Genomic DNA, 7,055 nt, shown 5'->3' on the forward strand with positions numbered 1-7,055 from the left:
CTGGGGAAGCTAGAGGTGGTGGGGGTGGGGGAGCTTAGACAAGAATCAGCCCCTGATTTAAACTGCAGTTAAAACAATCCAAATGTAGCTCTCCTGCTGTAGCGCTCTTTCTCAAAGGCAGGATAGAGGAGAAATAGAGGTTCGCTATTGTATTAGAGGATCAGCCTGCATGGGCCCTGCTTTAATAGATATCAGGATATATACCACAAAATTGTACCTGGCCCACAGATACAGCTGTGACTGACAAGCAGAGCCAGAACAACTCACAGACCCAGAGGGGGGTCCAGGTTTCCACAACTTGTTTTAATGAGCAGTTATGTAAAGCTGGCACAGCCTTTCTCTGCAGTGTGCACAAAACAAACCACCATCAGGAGTCTCCCTCCGCAGCAGGAAATCAAACATTTGTGGATGAGAGAATTTTGGACACTGGGCTGTAGGGAGAGACACATTTTTCCCTGAAACTATACTTCCAGGCTTTAACTTGAACCTTGCTCCTAGCAACCATTCTGCTTCAATAAACACAGAGGAAAACCCTGTCCCAAGAGTGATATTTAGCCTAGCAGCAAGACTGGCCTATTGAGAAGAAGCAGTGAACTAAAGCAGAATATGTTGTTTGTGAAAAACAAAGGTCTGGACTGCATATAGCCTAGGTGTCCATTTTCAAATACCTTGTTTAAAAGTACCTGTCCGGTCACAGTGCTGTAAACAACCTCATAACTTCATTATCACTTTCTTCACAGGAATGACATTTTGCTACATAATTTCCCAAGAACAGCTGCTCTCTACCAGGATGTGTATAATCACTGTTTCTAACAGAAGAAAGGGGCCCTCTGCTCTATCCACCATAACTATGACAGTAACACCATCACACCACACTGCAGCACAACAACCAGATATTCAGGAACCAATTAAAAACGACTAAATGTGCACAACGGGCCAACCCGGAGTGTGAGTGGTGAGGGTTTAGAGACAGGGCTTAGTGCACTATTGTCTGTAAACAAACCCAGTCTGATAACACAATGGCACTCCTCCCTGTCAGTCCCAGGCAGCTCCATAGGCGACACTCTGGCAGAGACACAGAGAGCTGCAACACACAGGCAGGCAGGCAGGCAGGCAGGCAGGCAGGCAGACAGACATGGAGGCAGGGGGCAGGATTGACAATCCCAAATCCCCATCCACCTCTCTACACTGACTGTCATCAGTCTGAGGTAAAAACAAAACATTGGTATCAGAATAAAAGCCTTATAGTAACTGATACAGGTGTCAGCCAGACATAACATGGTGCCCAAACAGAGTCCTGTCTACCTGTCTGTCTGTCTGTCTCGGTCTGTCTGCTTTCTTAATGTGGCTTAATGAGATGTGGGAAAGAGGCTAAAGAAAGAGAGATGTACAAAACCTCACCCTATTCTTACGCAATGTTCTATTACAGGTCCTGACTGAGACCATAATACCTGTAGGCTGGGGTAGAGGGCAGTCTTACAGCTTTAAAGAGAGGAGAGGATGTTTTATCACCTGCTGCTGGTTCGTCTTATCACACCAGCCTATCAGGCCCTGAAAATACCTATTGTACAAACCTGCCACTGGATTTACACTGGATTTTCATTACTAGTTAACAAAGGCTTAAACATCTATTTATAATCCACATCAGTAGTTAACTCCAATGTTGTTCACAGGATGTACAAAGGTCATTTGGATGAATGATTTGACTTCCCAGAAGGACATCACTAAACACTCCAAACTCCTGATATGAGATTATGATGTACAGTGGACCATGAAATAGTGCTCATTAAACGTCATTATCAACACATAGCCACTTCCTGTGAGGAGAGTCATCTGAAATCTCTTACCAAGCCCATGCCCACGCCCAAATGCTAAATATGGCCTCTGTTCTAAGAGACATACCAAAAAGACACAGAAATAAATAAAATATTTATACGGATTAAGTAACAAAGTGGGTGTACTGAACTCATAAAAGACCAAATGAAAAAGACAACAGAAAACTGCTCTCACTGACCTAACCTTTAAGAAAAGTAGAAACATGAGTGTTGTTACTGATAACACAACATAAATGGTCATGCCTACGGCTACAAATGGGATGCTGTTAACTAATAGCAACAATCCATTTCGACATTACTTTATTTTCTCTCAAACATATCATGACCCATGATTGCTATGATTACATTAGGACTAATTAGTAGCATATTAGCTACAGAGATCTACCACAGTGCATGACACAGGCAGATAGAGGCTGAGCAGATGGAAGTGAAGGCTACAGCAGTGTAGTGGATCTGCATAGGCCAGACCCAGCTAGCACACTGCTGCTCTGCTCACAGGAAGCTGTCTAGACGTAGGCACATCATCATTAAAAGTGCAGATGTGGGATCAACTCATACAAGGGATGACAAGTTGGAAAGGAGGATGAAGAGCCTTTCCTCTCGGGTGTTACTAAAGGTCACCAAAGTTCATGGCAAGGTTCTGCTTTGACGGTATCTTTGCACTTTAAAACTCTGGCCACTGGCAGGTCTGAGCGAGTGATTTTCATGACTTGTTTTCCATCCATTTACACAGAACCTCAACGGAAATACTGTATTTGAAATACACATATCGAATGCAGACTTTACTTCCCCATTCCCCATTAAACAAGCAAACAAAAAAAGGAAGCGAGGCAATGTTTGAAGCAGGCACTGACTCCAGAGGAGCCTGTGTGAGTGTTTGGCCGACCAGGCCAAACACTCTATTTACAGATGGGATAAATATGGCGATGGTGGTGAGTGGGAGATAAAAGCTGTGATGTCACAGGGGAGAGTGGGAGAGCAGGCCAGCCACAGGCAGGTGTGTCAACAGCACTGGAGTGTTTGGGACATGTGCTGTTGGTTGCTGATGGTTGCCTTCTCTGGAGCAGACTTGGCTTGGCTTGATTAACACCTGCTCCCTTCTGAACAGTTGAGGGCACTTCTGTAAACCCAGCTGTAGTTAGAACGCTAGAAATGAAAGATTGATACGGCGGATCTGGACAGAGTTATTCATGTTTATTATGATGATACTGCAGTAATCGAGCAGATCCTGGAAGAGCACAGTTTAATTCAATGCAGTAAAATATTCGAGATAGGCCTAGAGCTTCAATCTGTTTGCAATCAATGTCCTCCCCTAGAACACATTGTACAGTACAAGAGAGACAGTATGACTAAACAAAAAAAAAGACTAATTTGGTTAGCTAAATCCATACTTGACTCAGTGCTATGAATAGATCTGTTGCCATCATGTTTACAACATATTCTAACACAGCTTCTATCTGAAGTACTGTCCTTCTATTGTCCTGTCCTTTGATGGAGGAAATGAGCTCTGCAATTGAGGGTGCGACAACAGTTCTGTGTGCAACCTTTCATGAGGGGTAGTTAGCACTAAGACAGGCATGCTTCGTATCACACCGAGACAATTGGGCACTGAAAAACCACTTCTGAAGTCGGAGCTGCTTAAAACCGGAAAAGCAGGAATGATTGGAATTGTGACCATGCTTACAAATCTGCAAAACCACAGGTATATAAGGGGAGTGAAGAGAAAACAAATCACTGGGCAGGGAAGACAGCATAGCACACTGAGCTCTGCGCTCACACATTATTTCCCAGCGTCTGAAATAATTCACCCAGTCCATCTGTGAAACAGCCCAACAGCTACAGGAGCAGAGAACATTTTATAAAGATTGAAAAACTGAAATACAACTAACTATTCCCAGAGGTGTTGATGATTCAGAAGTGTGGTATGGTCTCGCTCTGTGTCACTGGTCCCCTCTCTACCAGGGTACCCAGCTGGTGTGTCATGGGTGTTTAGTCAGAAGGGCCTGTGGGGCCCACTATTATGTTCATAGACGGTCTTTAATGTTGCCATACCACATTGAAAAGGGAGGAAACTCAGGCAGTGAATGCATTCTCCAATCCTCCATTACATGCAAAGACCTCCCATGGATTTGAGTTGGAGGTCTAACCTCAATGTATATGTCCTCTAGACATCCTGAGGACCCCAGCCAGGCAGAGATGTTGGCTTGGCAGCATATCTACTATTCTACTGTGCAGAAAATTATACTGTGCAGAATGTGGCTGACAAGATGCCAGTATGCCATTCCCTTTAACACCTCCATCCTTAAAGTCACACTTTAATGAGAAAAATGTCATATTTTGATCAGTGAGTGATGAAATAGGCGAGAAAACAGACATATTGCTCAAACTGAAACTCAGACAGGATAATTACCTATACCCCAATGTTACCACAATGAAATAACTTTCAGGTCAATCTGTGCAGGCCCTGTGGTATGTGAAGAACCACTCTCATAAGGAGATGAAACTCAAACCCAGGCAGTAAGTGGCAGATGGACCCACTTGAGTTTCATTAAACAGAGTATTCCACTGTAAGGAATGTTAGCCACCACTTTCTCCTGTTTGACAGTTCTATTTCCAGAGCTGCAAAACACATGTAGACCTTTCCTGCAGTCAAATGACTAGTGGCCTCATGGGTGGAATGTTATTAATATCTTGCATAATTTCATAATTAATAACATTATTATTTTTTAAACAGCCAAAAATCTGGTGTTTCTATGTCAAATGGTTTTGTTATATTTCAGTCTTCTGTGATGTATATAAAGTGTAATATTGGGATGCAAACTCAAAATGGAATACATTTCAACTCTATATCTGACATGGTACATGTGTCTTCTTTTTTGTAAGCCCATAACCATGAGGTGTATACTCTGGTTTCAAAATCGATTTGTTTAAGACAACCAAGAAACACTCTGTGTGACCCTGATTTAGCCCACTGCGGTAAAAGGTTATATGCATGTGCCAGTTTTTCACAAGAGTGGCTGCTTTGCTTTGAGCTTCATACATAAGACACACTATTTACAGAATGCAGTACTATTTTCAAAGTGCAGTGTCAGTCTTTATGAACCACTATGACTAAGTCCTATACGAAAACAGGCATGATAGCATACAGACAATTGGCCAAACCCTTAGGACAAGACCTTAGCGTAAATGAGCCAGATATAAAACCTTGAGGGGGAAACACAAAACATGCATGTGTGCCAGACAGCTAGTCCAACTGTGTGTCATCTCTAATGCATGCTGGTGCTACAGTGGGGAACGGAGACCCAACACCCAGCATACGTTGGGAATTCCACTGCTCCTAGTCTTAACAACAACAAACTCAAGGCTACAGTATGTAATCAGAGGGGGGTTAAAAGCAAAGAAAAATCCAAAACAATAACTCACTCAAGACAGGAAATCCATGAGTCTCCATTAACATGTACTGGAGGCTAGCTCCCAGACCTTGGCATATTTTACCAATCACAAGCTCTCTTAGAGAAGTCACACAGAATTCGGTCACGCTGCGCACACCCATTTAGATGTTGCATGCAAAAAGCAGTATCTTGGCCAAGGTATGCATGTTAATAACTGCTGCTAAACTGCCCATTGCGTATAAACGTCTTCGTCTAAACAATCTGATGGCTTATAATGAACAATATGTTGTTAAAAAACATGTGTTATTATCGCAACACTAATGTAATGTACTAATAAATGTTACATCAACATCACATCTGATTCAATGTGGCTGTTTGTTTCAGAACACAATCTGAGCACCAATAGTTCTAACAATAACACCTACTGTACTTTGGTAATTTATAGCTATTGTACCAAAGTAATAATAACTACATGAAATAACATCACAATTACATGTAATTACATCATAGCAACTTTGCATGTTATTAATATGGCAGGGGTCTGGGGGTAACTTTTAGGAGGTCATTCTATTCAGTCTGGTCACATTTTAGTGGCACAATAGGTGCGTGCAATCCCCCATGTTTTTTGATGGCCACCAGGATTGGGACAGGGTGGCCCACTGTACGGAGGTGTGCCACATTATTTACCACGGAATAAGCTTTGATTCTTTGGATTCTAACCAGCAAGGCCACCTCGGTGTCACTACAACATTTGATACATTGTTACAATCATGAGGCCAGACCCGTAGATGCTCAATCAAAACGGCTATAATGTGCCATCGCTAATCTGAAACATTGAATTGTATCTCGTACAAAATAGACCAAAGAGAGTTGTTTCAAAACCACACTCCTTTTACTCAGTTCGTGCTATTGTCTACAATGTATCTTACCTCGAAATTTGGGGTGTTTAATGCGCGCTTTCCTCTTTCCGAAGCATTCCCCTCTTCGGTTTAACACAAGTTATCAGGACACAAACCGCATCTATCTATACTAATTGATCTGCAGAGAGAAATACAGAAGATCACTTGAGTATCTAATCTTCATTTAAAGTCCCCTTCTTCTCAGCGTAATGAATGGCCGCTAGTACTCAATACAGTAGGCCTACTAGATAGTTCGCAGAGCGCCCACTTGTTGCTCACGACAACAACTCTCTATTCTTCTAAACCAGTCCACGAAGCATGCATCAGAGGGCGGGCTATACCGTAACTTGGGAGACGAGGTTTAGTTCGAACTTTGTTCCATTGTCTTCTCTCACCGGTCCAACAAGCTGTCACTCAGCCATCCCTATAATATATCGTTATGTTTGTGTTGATGGTTTTCCCCCTGAGATAATGTGGTGGGCTTTGGCATTGTAACGGGTGTCTATCTATGCAAGCCATATTTTGACATGCAGAAATTACAGGTGATGAAACAACTGTATATAAAGTTGTCAACTTGGTCATTTTCATATAAATCATTTTGGCAGCATCAATGCATAAGACTGTAGTATAATATGCTTTGCAACTATAGAGCATTATGTGTTAAGGGAAAACACATTACATTTTATTAGGCAATAATGTAGGCTACTTCATGTGGGTAAGGTGGACCTCTAGTGGCTATGTGAAGGGACATGGTTTACTAATATCTCTAACCTATTTAATACATAGGCTCAGCAGCACTGTGATTGATGTGGCAATCATGCATTGCTCTGCATGACCAGTAGATCTAGCAGCAGGGCCTAGAATGAGATCTTTAACAGCCCACGTGCAAGCTACCCAATAGCACTTTGGTCCTTTTCCTGGAACCAGAG

At 42.4% G+C, this 7,055-nt stretch overlaps 1 protein-coding gene across 9 annotated transcripts in view; it reads right to left on the reverse strand.

Moving 5' to 3' along the window:
- LOC311134489 (A-kinase anchor protein 13-like) overlaps positions 1 to 6,474 on the reverse strand; it is a 111,177-nt gene extending 104,703 nt beyond the window's left edge. For 6 of the 9 annotated variants that reach the window (XM_084168187.1, XM_084168186.1, XM_084168185.1 and 3 more), the window contains exon 1: positions 6,157 to 6,473. The gene's annotated coding sequence lies outside the window, so the exon portion shown is untranslated. Of the gene's footprint in view, positions 1 to 6,156 lie in introns of all 9 variants that reach the window. The other 3 variants (XM_084168189.1, XM_084168188.1, XM_084168183.1) reach the window with 2 other exon arrangements.
- Positions 6,475 to 7,055: the final 581 nt, after the last annotated feature.

Source organism: Coregonus lavaretus, assembly GCF_964263955.1.
Source record: "Coregonus lavaretus genome assembly, chromosome: 9".
In the NCBI taxonomy this organism is placed as follows: Eukaryota; Metazoa; Chordata; class Actinopteri; order Salmoniformes; family Salmonidae; genus Coregonus; species Coregonus lavaretus.